General features: G+C 43.2%; 1 protein-coding gene across 1 annotated transcript in view; it reads left to right on the forward strand.

The window, feature by feature from the left end:
• Positions 1-16,966, forward strand: part of LRFN2 (leucine rich repeat and fibronectin type III domain containing 2) — a 371,642-nt gene that overhangs the window by 70,560 nt on the left and 284,116 nt on the right. The window lies entirely within an intron of this gene.

The raw sequence follows: 16,966 nt of genomic DNA on the forward strand, positions 1-16,966 counted from the left end.
TAAATAGATAAAAAGGAAATATAGAACGAAGACATACTGACATTGTGGTGTGCCAGAATTCTCTGAGAAACCGTCTTGTGATCAAGTTGCCTTTGATTTGTGGCCAGGCACTGAGGTTACAGAAAATGCTAACACCGACTTTCCTGCAGTTATAGACTGCTTATTATCCCACTGAATAATAGATAAAGCTGAATGGGGTGAAATGCATCCAGGCTCACTGCAGTACAATTTATCCGTGGCCTCGTGCCAGTTATTTTGAACTGCAAAAATGTTCACCAGGGCCTGGAGCTCTGTAGATGTCTTGTTGGGTTTGATCCAAGTATCGATTCTTGCTTCATTCTCAAGGTTCCGTTTCCCTTGCAAGGTGAATAATATTTGTAAGCACTGTCTGCGTAGGCTTTTCAGTTTTTCTTTGGTTGCTTTTTTTTTTTTTTTTCGCTATTGGGTTGACATCATTTTTGTCGAAATTGAACCCAAAAAAGGAAACTGAAGCTAACACCTCAGTGAAAACTGGATCCCCGTCTTAATACAGAAAAGCATGTGGCGTGCTTAAGCCGCTATAATGTCTGTCTGGAAGGGAGTGAAATCGGTGTAGCTTTAACATGCGTGAGCAGTGAGATTACTTTTAGGATTTTTATTTAATTTAAATTATTTCTTATATACCGCTATACCGTGAGGTTCAAAGCGGTTTACAATAAAGATGCATTAAAGATACAATAAAATAAATATAAATAAAGATAGGTACCTGGAAGTTCTCTAACTGTCCCAAAGGCTCACAATCTAACTAAAGTACCTGAGAAAACAATTATTTAAAAAAAAAAAAATTAAAGTAAATTCCAGTCAGACAATAGGATCTCTATGAGTCAATGTTAATAGTACGTTAACTAGATATATGGACAATTCGTCATTTGACACTATAAGAGCGCATTTTCAAAGCTCTTAGACATACAAAGCACCATGGATTCTATGATACTTTGTGTGTCTAAGTGCTTTGAAAATAGCCTCATCGTTAACGGTTCATCCCTGAGACACTTCACCACTTGGCACTCAATCACTGTGTCACTTAAGAACATAAGAATAGCCTTAGTGGGTCAGACCAAAGATCCATCAAGCCCAGTAGCCCGTTCTCACAGTGGCCAATCCAGGTCACTAGGACCTAGCCAAAACCTAAAGATTAGCAACATTCCTGCATTTCAAAGAATAGCAGGATTCCGGAACCCCAATGAGAGCAACATTCCAGAGCTGAGATTGTGATGTCATAATGCCTCAGAGCCAATCTCATCAGTGATGTTACAATGGCTTAATTGTCCTATACTTGGCTCACGTAAGAACATAAGAATAGCCTTACTGGGTCAGACCAATGGACCATCAAGCCCAGTAGCCCGTTTTCACATTGGCCAATCCAGGTGCCTAGTACCTGGCCAAAACCTGAAGAGTAGCAACATTCCAGCATTTCAAAGAATAGCAGGATTCCGGAACCCCAATGAGAGCAACATTCCAGAGCTGAGATTGTGATGTCATAATGCCTCATTCCACAGTGCCTCAGAGCCAACCTCACAGTGATGTTACAATGGCTTAATTGTCCTATACTTGGCTCACGTAAGAACATAAGAATAGCCTTACTGGGTCAGACCAGTGGTCCATCAAGCCCAGTAGCCCATTCTCATGGTGGCCAATCCAGGTCCCTAATACCTGGCCAAAACCCAAAGAGTAGCAACATTCCAGCATCTCAAAGAATAGCAGGATTCCGGAACCCCAATGAGAGCAACATTCCAGAGCTGAGATTGTGATGTCATAATGCCTCAGAGCCTACCTCATCAGTGATGTTACAATGGCTTAATTGTCCTATACTTGGCTCACATAACAACATACCCCTTACTGGGTCAGACCCATGGTCTGTCAAGCCCAGTAGCCCATTCTCACAGTGGCCAATCCAGGTCACTAGTACCTGGCCAAAACCCAAAGACTAGTAAAATTCCAACATCTCAAAGAATAGCAAGATTCTGGAACCTCAGTGAGAGCAATCCCATATCAATCCCATCACATCCGCTAATATCCCCTGTGCTTATCTTAACACTAGATCAGTCAGGAACAAGGCCTTTCTAATCAAAGATTGGATCATCAGCAAACAAATAGCCTGCCTCTTTCTAACTGAAACTTGGCTACTGTCTGAAGATGACCCAATAATTACCGATCTCCTTCCTGACAATTTCAAAATCCTTACACTAAACCGTGATGGAAAAAAAGGAGGAGGATTAGCAATTCTTCTCAAAGAAGGATTCGAGTTCGAACTTATGGACTCCAAAACATCCAACCAACTAGAAATCCTAGCCTGTAAAATCAGTAACATCCACTTAGAAGATTCCCTCTCATGCATACTATTCTACGTCCCACCGAAAAGTTGGTCAAAAGCCAAAGAGGACTTTTGCGAATTCGTCCTACACAACTCTCTTAGTTCCTCCTACAATATTATCGCAGGAGACATAAACATACATCTCGATGAAGAGGACAACACAGACACAAAAGAATTCAAAAACTTCCTATCCCTACTTAACTACAACCTCCCTCCTTCCGCACAAACTCATGAAAAAGGCCACCATCTAGACGTAGTAGCCCTGTCCACAAAGGAACTCCCAGACCCCACCATCTCTTGAGCAGGCGGTAGTTTTTCAGCTAGCGCGCGCTAATCCGGTGCGTGCGTTAAAAACACTAGCACACCTTCGTAAAAGGAGCTCTTGCTTTCCGTGGAAGTAAAACCCGGATGTCTCTGTTGCCCTTACTTCCATTGCTTTCAGTGCAAGTAAAGCCCGGATGTCTCAATCCGTCCTCCTTTTTCTGGAGCCATATGGTAACCTTAGTTATGTCTCATTGGAAAATAATAAGAAAAAACACCGCAAAAGATAACAAAAAAAAGAATTAAGCAGAGATAAGCACATAGCCTATGCCATCTGTTGGTAGTGGCATAGGCCAGTGGTTCCCAACCCTGTCCTGGAGGAACACCAGGCCAATTGGGTTTTCAGGCTAGCCCTAATGAATATGCATGAAGCAAATTTGCATGCCTATCACTTTCATCATATGCAAATCTCTCTCATGCATATTCATTAGGGCTAGCCTGAAAACCCGATTGGCCTGGTGTTCCTCCAGGACAGGGTTGGGAATCACTGGCATAGGCTATCGGGTCATCTCTGCTTTATTTCTTCTGATTGGAAAATAATGCCTTGCTAAAGTAAACATGATAATTTAGCTGATTAAATTAGGCAGTGATTTTCAGCATCTCGACTTAACTGCATATATGCTTTGAATGTCCAATTAAAGATAACCGGATAAATTATGCAGTTATCTTTAACCCAATATTCCCTGGCTATCGGCCTCAGTGACTTTTTCAATCAAAGCAAATAAAAAACAAATGGAGGAGCTGGAAATCTGAATCGAAACAACAAAAGCTCTATAGAGATGCACAGTGACTTGGATTTGCTATTTATAATTGGCTTTAATTAAAGGAAAATGTTCATGTTTAATTAGTAGATATTTCAAATTGAAGGCTTCCTTCTGTCGATGCATTCTGTGAAAGCTAACATATTTTCTGTCTGATCTACTGTACAGAAGGTTGATCAATCGGACTAGATATGAAAACTAATTTCTTTGTTCTAAACCAGTGCTCTTCAGCCTAAGGCCTGGGAACCAATGGTGGCCCCCAGGGACCTCTAGGATATACTCTGTTGTTATGCCAATGTATTTTTTTGGCCTGTGGATTGCTTTCTCTTTTTTTTTTTTTTTTGCAGTAAGGATCCCCAGGCCAACATCGGACATCCCCTGACCCACACCTGTGACACTCTTCTGACCCCCCCAACCCCTACCCACCTCTGAAAGCTCCTCCGTGCTGTTGAATCGCCCCTGCCCTTAACACTGCCACAAGAAGACGGAACAGGCCGCATCCTCCCTTGCATGCACGTCATGGGGCAGTTACAATCTCCCTTGTGTTCTGAGGATCGTTGCTGGAAGGGAGATTATAGCTGCCTCAGGCAATGCCTGTGAGGGAGAATTTTATTTGTTCCATTTCCTTCGCAGGCATTTTTCTGGAGCCATGTGGTAACTCTAGACATAAGTAGCTACAGAATCTTTAGCAAACTATCGTTAGTAGCAGATTAAAAGAGCTCACACCCCCAACACCCCACCCTGACACCCCCAATAACCCCCAAACCCCCGACACCTCACCCGGACCCACCCCCGTAACAACCCTAAACCCGCAACATCCCACCCTGACACCCCTGGCACCCCACCCGGACACCATCAACAATCCTTGGACCCCCAACATCCCACCCTGACACCTCACCAAGATTGCTATTATTCTTAGGGGCTGATTCTCCAAATGGTGTCCCATCAGCTGATCGTGGCATGGAAATCCCCGATCAGCTGAGCTGGCAGGACTGCCCGAAGTTGTGACTTCTGGGCGTCTTGCCAGCTCAATTGATTGTGAGAAATTCCTCTACCGTTATCAGCTAAGCCATGCCCTCCTGCCTGACACCGCTCATGGCCCCTCCCCTTGAGATCAGCAGGAGGGATGCCCACTCCCTCCTGCCACTGGGCCCCCTCAAACCCCTGCCACCCCACCCCAGACACCCCTGACACTCTACCCAGACACCCCCAACACCCCATCCTCCCAACCCCATACCTTAAATGATGATCTGGCAGGAGGGATGCCCACTCCCTCCTGTCTGCAGGCCAGACTCTTCAAAATGATGAGCCTTCCCTTTCCTGGTGCATCCTGGGATGCACTGGGAGGGGCCTAAGACCCTAATTGACCCAGGTGCCTGTCACTTCCCATAGGGGAAGGGCCATAGGCACCTGAGCCAATCAAGGCCTTAAGCCCCTTCCCATTGCCTTAGGCCACTTCCAGGTGTTTTCCAACCCAGGGTTTTCTGGCCTACCTTTGATATGATATGGGTTCCAACGGACGCCGTGTGAGTCCATGAACCAAGGTATTGAGGTCTGTTTTTCTCCACTTTGTCTTTTATCAGTTACATGTTTCAGTTATGTTTGTCTGAATGGTGGTCACGAGAAAAAAACAAAAGGAATTGACCCCAAAATATCCACAAAGAAGAAAATCCAGAGAAAATCGAAAAAAACTCTGTGGAGTGACGATGTTCCTAAATGGACTTTATTTGAAAGTGTCAAAGTTCCAAAGGTCCACTGAAATCATCCACATAAAATAATTCCATCCACATAAAAATAAATCATCCACATAAGAGCCTTAAAGGACCTAGTCCGCTAGGGATACAGGACCCAACACGGTCCGTGTTTCGACAAAAAGTCTTCTTCAGGGGTCCCTGGGGGTCCTATAAAGGTGAATACGTGGGAAACAATTGTGTGTTGAGCCGTATTCATTTGACATACACTTCTTCCTCCGTATTCACGATTTCAGTAATCGCAGTTTCAATTATTCACGGTTTTTAGCTTGCTGGCTCTTCCCCCCAAAATTACATCAGCTTGCATAGAGAAATTGCTGATTCTAAGCGCTCTACCTTAATTTCTGATAATAAAGCCATAAAGCAACAGTATCCAGAAAATAATTATTTTCCATGATCTTTGGAAAAGACAGCTTCTGGGAACCTTATTATGCCATCTGCTTAAAAATTACTTGACCACATCTAAAGACTGCTATATGGTAACTAAAAATGACAGAATAATGTTATATAACAGGGTGCCCAATACATCGATCACGAAGGCAAAGTGAGTCGATCACGGAGCCCAATTTACTGGGCCAATCAGCCTTCATCTCCCCGACGTCAATTCTGCCGTCGGAGAGGAAGTTCCGGGCCAGCCAATCGCTGCTTGGCTGGCCCGGAACTTCCTCTCTGACAGCAGAATTGACGTCGGGGAGAGGAATGCTGGTCGGCTCGACGCTTCAACATTTTTCTTAGGGTGTGCAAGACCTTAACAAAACAATACTGTGTAAACATTTATTATTAAAAAGTCGTCAGAGAAACAAGCATGTGCAGGTCATATAAATCCATATAACGCACAGTTAAAAGGTGGGGTATGGACCCGACACGGGCCGTGTTTCGGTTATAAATAACCTTCTTCTGAGGTCCTATGTTAATTGTGCCACTAGGTAAGATTATGCTAAAAAGAGCATCCAGAGAACTGTGAGCTTCAGACTCTAGGTCGCAAGACCTTGCCGTTTTGTTTGTCTTCAATTTGAATCAACAATTCATGATTCGCTCATCAAAAGAATGCAATAATCTTTCCAAAAGCTTGTTGCAGCCAATTCCTGATTTATTCCTTGTTCTTAGCTGTAATGTATTGACCAACATCTGTAAACCACAAAGGCGGCAGCCAGTCAATGTTGCGTAGTAGAAATCTTGATCTGGTAATTTAAGTTATTAACATACTACATTTGCATTATCTCGACTCAGACTGTGGGTTGGATCATTTCAAGTGACTGCTGTGTTGAAAAACAAACAGGTTGCAACTTGATGGGAAATGATCATGAATTTGAGTCTCAAAAGTCACTTCATTTAGGACCCATTCATCCATAACTTCAGGACTTGGAAAAATTGCAGAAGTGGATTCATCGAGTATTGCGTAAAACAAGAATCAAAGGGTGGCTCAGAGATCCGGCATGTTTCAGGGAAAAAAAGTGTAAACCTTAGATATTCAGAGGATAATCTTACAAGGCACCATTCATAGGTGTTCCCAGAACAGGGCTATCATATTTTCAGAAGCAAATACCCGGACACATGGCCCCGTCTCGTTCGGTCCTCAGTCCTGCCCAGTTCCACCCCCCCAGCCCCGCCCCCCTCATAGCCTCATCTCTTCTTCCCCGGCCAGCTCCAGCCGCGTCTGGAGGGCCTAGAGCATGCGCGGATGTATGTGATGGCATCCGCGCGTGCTCAGAGACCCTCCAGACACGACCGGAGCTGGTCATGACTTTCCAAAACCTGGACAAACGGCTGGGTTGCCTGGACAGTCCTCCAAAAAGGGGACGTGTCCGAGTTTTCCCAGTTGTCTGGTAACCCTACCCCAGAAGTGTCTGCGTAGCTTCTATTTGATAAAGCAACTCGTAGGCACCTACTTGTCTATACGGGCAGAGAATACACCGCGAATGTAGGTGCAGTCACTTATACTGTGAGGAGGAGAGACAGGGCAAGAAGGTAAGGTTTCAACCAAAAGGGAAAAAATATGTTTCTTTAAATGAGAGTCAGGGAAAGCATCTGAGCTCCCCTTCTCCCCCCCCCTCCTCTAGTCCTGAGGAAGAATACTGGCATCACTAATCCTTTTTGGATAGCAGGGATCAGCCGCACTTGAGCTAGTCGGAGAACTTGGAGAAACGCACTATAGAAGTACGCAGAGCTCGACAATTTCAGCAGGAGGTCTGCATCTGTGGAATGCACTACCAGGGTACCTGAGATTATGTAGGGACAGGATGTCTTAAAAAAAAAAAAAAAAATTAAAAACCTTGTTATTTGTTAAGGCCCTTTACTAGCTTATTATTCAGAAGGCTAGTTAGAGGTTTGTTAGCACATTTTTTTTTTTTTTGGAAAAGGTTTGATGATACTATTTAAGTCACATTTCTATGTATTGAAACTGTGGATGTTTTTATTGTTATCCGCTTAGTTATTTTTTAATTTATTAAATTTTCTATACTGTTTTCCCCATGGGAGCCCAGAATGGTTTACATGAATTTATTCAGGTCCTCAAGCATTTTTCCCTGTCTGTCCTGGTGGGCTCACAATCTATCTAATGTACCTGGGGCAATGGGGGGATTAAGTGACTTCCCCAGGGTCACAAGGAGCAGCGTGGGTTTGAACCCATGACCTCAGGGTGCCGAGGCTGTAGCTTTAACCACTGCGCCACACTCTCCCCCTAAGCGGAGAGGACATTTTAAAAATAAATAAGCTCCTAGAGCAGGGGTGTCCAATCTCGGTCCTCGAGGGCCGCAATCCAGTCGGGTTTTCAGCATTTCCCCAATGAATATGCATTGAAAGCAGTGCATGCACATAGATCTCATGCATATTCATTGGGGAAATCCTGAAAACCCGACTGGATTGCGGCCCTCGAGGACCGACATTGGACACCCCTGTCCTAGAGTCTATGCAGAAACCTGGGCACAATCCCTCCTCCCTGGGTTGCGGTGGCCTAACCCAGTGGTTCCCAACCCTGTCCTGGAGGAACACCAGGCCAATTGGGTTTTCAGGCTAGCCCTAATGAATATGCATGAAGCAAATTTGCATGCCTATCACTTCCATCATATGCAAATCTCTCTCATGCATATTCATTAGGGCTAGCCTGAAAACCCGATTGGCCTGGTGTTCCTCCAGGACAGGGTTGGGAATCACTGGCCTAACCACTCAGGGACTCAAACCCAGATTTTGGGAAAGCCAGGGGGACAGGTGCTGACAAGGAGCTAGTTACACAGTTTGAAGCAGCAGAGGAGAGCCAAGCGGAGATGGGAAAGGGAAAGGAATCAAACTGAAAGTTCTCCCCAGGAGCCAGAAGGTATGGATTTAAATTAAAAGGGGGAATTGTGGTGGCGATAATCCAGCTAATTATAAGAACATAAGAATTGCCGCTGCTGGGTCAGACCAGAGGTCCATTGTGCCCAGCAGTCCGCTCAAGCGGCAGCCCCTAGTTCAAAGACCAGTGCCCTGAGACTAGCCCTGCCTGCGTACGTTCCAGTTTACCAGGAAGTTGTCTAACTTTATCTTGAATCCCTGGAGGGTGTTTTCCCCTATAACAGTCTCCGGAAGAGCGTTCCAGTTTTCTACCACTCTCTGGGTGGAGAACTTCCTTATGTTTGTACGGAATCTATCCCCTGTTAACTTTAGAGAGTGCCCACTGGGAAGTTTCCAAAAGACTGACATCTGCAGAACCAGCATTTACTCCAGGGGAATGCCTAGGTGAGGAGGAAACTTGGAGAAAGTGTAACTACAGGATTCCTACAGGGTGGCCGGCAGCCTAGAGACATTCAGACTCTGGTTTGGGTGGCTGGAAGCCAGAGAATTGCTCGAAAGATGGCTGTGGACTGTGTATGAAGTGTGGGGGAGGGGTGGGCCTTGAAAAGGACAATTTTTCTTTAGAATCGCCATTCGGAATGCTTATTAGAGACGTTCCATGGGACAAATCAAAGCCCAGTGGACTGCTGGTGGATTAGGGACAATTGGAGTCTGCCCTGAAGAGACAGGGACTGAAAAGGATAGATTTTTTTATTTTTGATTTTTTTTTCATGTTAGAACTCAAAGAGAGAGTGGCTGCGAACTCTCCGGCGTCCAGCCCAAAGATAATAATAATATTCTGAGTTTGTGGGCTAGAACTAGATCTCTGAAGAAATTTAAAGAACTTACTGGGCCAGCTGGCTGGGAGATAATAATGGATGATAAAGAAGTTTTGTTTGGACCTTATTACTCTTATGTGCTCAACCCCTCCAGGCTGAAGGGGAGAAACTCCCAAGTTTTCTTGATTGCCCACTTCATTAAACATGGGGTGAAGTATCCTAAGGGTTCCTTGTTTTCTTTTTTCCTTTGATGCACAAAAGGTCAGAATAAACCAACTAAGGTTTATTGGTGAAAGGCTGTAAATTAAAGAGACATCATGACCGGATTGCTTTCATATCAGGCTGCCTTATGGAATAAGGAGTTGAAATCTCCATTATTGATATCTGTATCTTATTTACATTTTAGGAAACAAGTTAAGAGTTGCTTATTTTCTAAGTTCTTGGGTCCTTAGCTTTGTTTTCTCAGCTATCGTGTATTTTTAACTAATCTTATGTAAACCGCATAGAACTTGAAGGTGATGCAGTCTAGAAATGAATTTTTATGTTATGTTATGTCTATGGTTGGGTATCCCATGAAAGGCCTCAGTGCCCAAGTGACGACAAGCTGGAGGCATGCAATTGGGAGGGCCATGGGTGGATCGGGATAGAGCAGTGGTTGGCAAACTAGCTAATCAATGTGATGGATGTGCTCGTTTTTGACTGCAAATTAACTCAAAATGCGGCTTGATAGTGGACAAGCAAACATGCATTTCATCATCCACCATCTGCAGTCGCTCTTTTTTTTCCCGATTTAATTTCTGTCAGAGCTGAAAAATCCAAGTTTGCAAAGATAAGAAGATCCAAACGATGAGAAAGCCTTGATGCTTTGTTGCTCAAGTTAGGATAACTTCTGCATAAAAAAAATAAAATTCTTTGCTGTTAGTTTTCAAGGACCAGTCACGTCAAAGAAAGATGCTTGCCTGGACGGTTGTATCTTTATGCACACAGATGCTCCTAATATTGACAGACTCTTGCATGCGCTAGGTTAATGTCATCTATTCTTGTCTATAGTTATGAAGGGAGTTTTTAAAAATAAATTAAAATTCTTGAATCTCTCGTGGCACACCCGAAATCCCTTCGGGGAACACACTGTGTTCTGGCACAGTTTGAGAGACACTGGTGTAAACAGATATGCCCAAAGTTAGGCACAGGACCCAGGAATACACAGTATTCTTCAAACGGTGCAAAACACTTTATACCAGTGGTTCCCAACCCTGTCCTGGGGGACCACCAGGCCAATCGGGTTTTCAGGCTAGCCCTAATGAATATGCAAGGAGCAGATTTGCAAGCCTGCCACTTCCATTATATGCAAATCTCTCTCATGCATATTCATTAGGGCTAGCCTGAAAACCCGATTGGCCTGGTGGTCCTCCAGGACAGGGTTGGGAACCACTGCTTTATACACAAAACACAGACAAATCTTTAGCAAAGAGAAATTGAACTGGGAACCCCAAGAAATTAAACTCAGCAAGCATTACAACACTGGAGAAATAAAAACAGGTATGCACACAGCAAAATAAAAACATTACATTGACACATACATAGAGCTAACAATTCTCATAAAATAATAAATCCTGCTTTGGCTCAATATGAATTATGAGTTACAACATATCAGATGGTAACTGATATGCTGCGAAGTGGAGTTCTTCCTCCTGAAGAAGAATTTAGTGAAACACAAAATTGTGTTGAGGAAGAGGCAGTGGACCGTTCAATATATATGTTGCGTTTGTGTTTTTGTGTGTTTTTTTTTTTTGGGGGGGGGGTGTTGTTTCGATTTGAGCCCTTGGATTTATTTTTGGTTTGGACATTGAACACTTGACAACAATGGAACATTTCTGGTAATGAACTTTGATAACATCGCTGCTCTATGTTAATATCAGAGGAGGAGATTGTAAGTTCTTTCGAGCAGGGACTGTTTTCTTACTCTTTGTGACCCTGTACAGTGCTGCGTGCATCTGGTAGCGCTATAGAAATAATTAAGAGAAATAGTAGTGCAGCGATGTTAATAGGAAATCCTTACGTCACCTGTATATGTAGTAGATAGTTGGATTCACACTGAGCACCATTTTTTCATAAACTTTATTTTATTTTTGTAATCTTTTCTAATTTGAAAGCAAAAGCATAGTAGATATAATTGTAAAGGTTTTTTTAAATTTTTTATGTAGATCTTCTTTAGTTTATAAGCATCGGATTTATTGAAGATCATTTTTTGAACATATAAACTCCTGATTAATTGCTGGATTCCTAATGATTGCCAATAAAGTGCTTGCTAAGGCCAATTATTGTTTGCTTGTCAACAATTAACCCAATTACTTTACGCTCTCAACTTTGGGTGACTTATACCGAATCCTCCTGAATATGTAAACTGCTTTGCATCACAGACATGCAGTGCATCTAATGGACCACCCTTGCCCTTCCCTTCATACTTTTTTTTTTTACACAGTCTTGTAGTTATAAAATTATCCTTGCGAGGATAATTGTCTGCTTTATCCAGCAGAAATGTGTCTTTATGAAATCGCCCACCCGATGTGTGAGTAACAGGATGTGGACACAGCCTGTATTCATGCATGCATTCTCACACTGAGCTAGCTGAGGGCTGGAGAGAGGCTTTCGCTGTTATGCAAAGAGTACCAGCCTCACATCAGCAATATTTAGCCCTTTGGGCTCAAGAGGACAGGAGAACTTTTCAGTGAGGGTCTGGTGTGGGGCTGTCGAGTCTAAAGGGGCTCATGTTTCAACGTTGGCAGGTGGGCTTTTGTTCTTGGTGGGTTTAATCACTGGAGGGAGCTGTGAGACTAGCGGTTTGATGAGAACTAGAGAAAGCAAATGAAATATTCATTTCTTTCTTTTATTTTGTCTTGAAAATGAAATGAAATAGGACGTTGACATTTCCTCTTATGTTTCAGATGAAAGCAAATCTCTGCCAATTTATATTGTATCAGTACAGAGCAGGCTTGACAGAATTCTCAGTTTGGACCAACCTGAGTGACTAATAAAGCCAGTGGATGGGTTAGCACATGACTTATTTTTTTTTTTTTATGTTGAATAAGTGCCTTGGTATGGGTATGAGGGAGGATTGATTTTATTTATTTATTACAAGCGGTGATTGCTTTAGATGTGTTCTAGGGTGGTGCTTAGTGATGTAACGTGATTTAGGGAAAGGACCATTGATTTCTGTGGTACGTTGCATCGAGTTCGCTCTAGCAGGTTAATCAATAATGCAAAGACCAAACTGGCCTATCCAGTGTGTCCAGCTGAGATGTGCCCACTCTGGGTAGATGTGCATATACATTTTCTTCCATTACGTCTATGCCAGACCGGTCCAGAAAGAATGGGTTATGTCCATCTACCAGCTGTGGAGAAATTCTGAGGCATCCCAGGACCCAGTCCAAATCTAATCTAATCTGGTATTTTTGAGTCGCGCTTTGCTTAAACAGGTTCAAGGCGATTTACAATATTTTGAATGAGTATACTATATTAAACTAGTTTGAGGAGGACAGAATTATGAATAGGGTAGTAGAGATGAGAGAATGGAGGTTCTTTGATTGTACTGGTATAGCCAAATCCCAGAATAAACAAGACAGCGCCACAGCCTAGAGCCCAGGATTTAGTCTCAAGTAGGGTACAGCAGCCACAGAACAAAAAAGTCCTCAGATATAAGGGCCTATTTACCTTCTCTGAAGTCTGTTCATAAAGTGCTGGCAAAGGGTCCAGAAGCCCAAACTAAAGGAAGGAAGGAAGGAAGGATTTTCAGGTTCCAGACCACCTACATCAATCAGGAGCCAGTGCATACCTGGGAGGGTGGTTAAAACACTTAGGGCTCAGTCAGAACACACATGGGGAAAGAGCCTAGGAAGCCAGCCTGTTCCAGCTCTTAGATCTAGCTCACAAAAGAAGCTAGGTGAGTTCACACTGCCTATGTATCAGGATTTAAACATCTTTGATTTTGAAGAGCAGCCATCTACTGGCTCTAGGTAGAATGCCAAGATAATTGATACTACTGAACCCATGGATTGTGTAGAATAATGCTCAGAGACTCCAGAGGCCTGGGAGTGATTGCTTGCGAAAGGGATACATTTCCAAACTGCTGGGTGAAACAGGCTGCCTGTGTTCTGTGTTCAGGTCAGCAGAACTACAAGCAAGCTAGGAGAGAGACTTTGGATACTTTGAAAAGAAGCTCAAGTAATGTGGTATGCTTTGAAAGGAATTGTGGAGCTAATGCTATGAACTATGATTTATTGAGTCTTTGTGTGTCCCAGTGACTGAAAGATTGTAAGACGGACAAATCTTTGAATTTGAATTCCGGCCCTGGGGCTGATGATAGCAATAGTAACCTCCGGAAGGGAGCAGGGAGGGATTATAAAGAGAAAATCAATTGGGTGGTTCGTTCTCTCCATACAGAACTGGATATAGTGGAGTTCAGTGCTGGTATAATCCAGGGTATTATCTGCATTAGTTGTTGAGAGATGTGAAAGAAGAAAAGGTTCAGAACTCTTTTTCTAAAGCTGCCAGAGCTGAGGGCATGGCATTGCCATTGTCCTGATCAAGGGACCTTGGCCGCCATATTTTCCTTTGCTGGAGAAGTTTTGCTAAAATGAAATGAACTCTTGAAAGCTTCTATTTGAATATTTTGCCAAATAGCTCACTAATTGCCTGCTTGTTTTGGAGCACCATGAGTTTTGAAGTTTGGGAGAAGTATTTTTGCACTATGACTGTGGTAAAATGATGATCTGAAAATAAACCTCTTTTGTGGATCTTCATTTTGGGGAAGAGTGTGCCACAGCGTTTAAAACTACAGCCTCAGCACTCTGAGGTTGTGGGTTCAAATCCCATGCTGCTCCTTGTGACCCTGGGCAAGTCACTTAATTCCCCCATTGTCCCAGGTACATTAGATAGAGTGTGAGCCCACCAGGACAGACAGGGAAAAATGTTTAAGTACATGAATAATTTCATGTAAACCATTCTGAGCTGCCCTGGGAGAACAGTATAGCAAATTAAATAAATAAGCTATTCCTGTAAAGCAATAAAACCTTTTTGTACAACTTTCCACTACTCCATAGCCTGCTTGAACCAGTGCATGTGCCAGATTGGAGGGACCTGACCATGGGTCTGGTCTCCCTTGCCTGCCACACAGTGGATGGAGACAGAGAAAAATCTCCTAGTAGATGGAAGCAGAGAAGAATAACCTTTAAAGCAGCGGTTTCAAACTCCAACCCTTTGCAGGGCCCCATTTTGGATTTGTAGGGACTTGGAGGGCCGCAGAAAAAAATAGTCAATGTCTTATTAAAGAGTTTGAGACCACTGAGTTAAGGGGAACAGTTAATCTGCTGGCTGGGTTGGAGGGCAGAGGGGAGAACAGGACAATCAAGCCATTGTGACATCACTGATGAGGTTGGCTTTTATTGGTGGAATGAGGCATTATGACATCACAAGCTCAGCTCTGCTTCCCAAAGACAAACAGGATGTCATGGATACAGTTAAGGCAGTGGTCTCAAACTCAAACCCTTTTTCAGGGCCTCATTTTGGATTTGTAGGGACTTGGAGGGCTGCAGAAAAATAGTTAATATCTTGTTAAAGAAATGACAATTTTGCATGAGGTAAAACTCTTTATAGTTTATAAATCTTTCCTTTTAGCTAAGTCTTAATAATAATATTGTCATTTATAGCTAAAGAGACTTATGATCAAGAAACTCTTTTATTTTACTTTTGTGATTATGATAAACATACCGAGGGCCTCAAAATAGTACCTGGCGGGCCGCGAGTTTGAGATCACTCAGTTAAGGGGAACAGTTAATCTGCTGGCTGGGTTGGAGGGCAGAGGGGAGAACAGGACAGTCAAGACATTGTGACATCACTGATGAGGCTGGCTCTTATTGGTGGAATGAGGCATTATGACATCACAAGCTCAGCTCTGCTTCCTAAAAACAAACAGGATGTCATGGATACAGTTAATCCAGTGGTCTCCAACTCAAACCCTTTGCAGGGCCCCATTTTGAATTTGTAGGTACTTGGAGAGCCTCAAAAAAAATAGTTAATGTCTTATTAAAGAGATGGCAACTTTGCTTGAGGTAAAACTTGTTATAATTTATAAATCTTTCCTTAATTGCTTCTGATAATTTCAGCTATACACAGCTGAAAGCAATGCAGCATGCAGAAAGTGAAGTTTAGACAGTTTTTCACTTTCTGCATGTTGCACTGCTTTCAGCTGTGTATAGCTGAAATTATCAGAAGCAATTAAGGAAAGATTTATAAACTATATCAAGTTTTACTTCATGCAGAATTGTGATTTAAATTCTAAAGTATCAGCTGCAAGAGACAAGATTTTGGTGTAGTTCTTTAGGCTTTTTTGTAGAGGAGAGAATCAATATCCGACATGTGCCTTGAAAACTTGTCCCTTGAAAACTTGTGCCTTAAGGCCTGATTCTGCAAAACGCATCTAAAGTTAGGCGCTGTTTAGACGTCTTAAGTCAGGCGTCCTTTGTAGAATCACGCTCGGCGGCGTTCAGCACGGTTTAGACGCCTTGCCCTTAGCTCCGTCCCCCTCAGCCTGCTCATCTCGGGCGGGAGTGCCGGGTTTTGAAAAGATGTCCGGGTAAATCCAGATGTCTGGTAACCCTCTCCGCATAGGCGTATGTTGAATAGAAATGTTTAAAATATATAAATAAATAAATATGTAAAACAGAGTGGAGGTGTGGCCTAGTGGTTAGAGCTGCTGTTAGAGAATGACACGGTGACAAAATTCATCACCGTTCCCGTCCCCGCGGATAACCGCGGGAAACCATCTTCGTGTCATTCTTTAAGGAGAGAGGGAAGAATCGGAGTATGAATGGCCACAACCACTGACCCGCAAGCTTTGCTTTGAAGAATGCTGGTGTAGAAGGACTGAGGTTGAAACAGACACTACAGAATGACAGTCTCTGGTATCCAGAGCAGATATTGTGATGTCATAATGCCTCATTCCACCAGTGCCTAAGAGCCAATCACATCAGTGATGTCACAATGGCTTCATTATCCTTGGCTCACATAAGAATCAGAGTATGAATGGCCACAACCACTGACCCTCAAGCTTTGCTTTGAAGAATGCTGGTGTAGAAGGACTGAGGTTGAAACAGACACTACAGAATGACAGTCTCTGGTATCCAGAGCAGATATTGTGATGTCATAATGCCTCATTCCACCAGTGCCTAAGAACCAATCACATCAGTGATGTCACAATGGCTTCATTATCCTTGGCTCCTATAAGAATCAGAGTATGAATGGCCACAACCACTGACCCTCAAGCTTTGCTTTGAAGAATGCTGGTGTAGAAGGACTGAGGTTGAAACAGACACTACAGAATGACAGTCTCTGGTATCCAGAGCAGATATTGTGATGTCATAATGCCTCATTCCACCAGTGCCTAAGAGCCAATCACATCAGTGATGTCACAATGGCTTCATTATCCTTGGCTCACATAAGAATCAGAGTATGAATGGCCACAACCACTGACCCTCAAGCTTTGCTTTGAAGAATGCTGGTGTAGAAGGACTGAGGTTGAAACAGACACTACAGAATGACAGTCTCTGGTATCCAGAGCAGATATTGTGATGTCATAATGCCTCATTCCACCAGTGCCTAAGAACCAATCACATCAGTGATGTCACAATGGCTTCA

The sequence above is a fragment of the Geotrypetes seraphini genome, chromosome 3 (genome assembly GCF_902459505.1).
Source record: "Geotrypetes seraphini chromosome 3, aGeoSer1.1, whole genome shotgun sequence".
Lineage (NCBI taxonomy): Eukaryota > Metazoa > Chordata > Amphibia > Gymnophiona > Dermophiidae > Geotrypetes > Geotrypetes seraphini.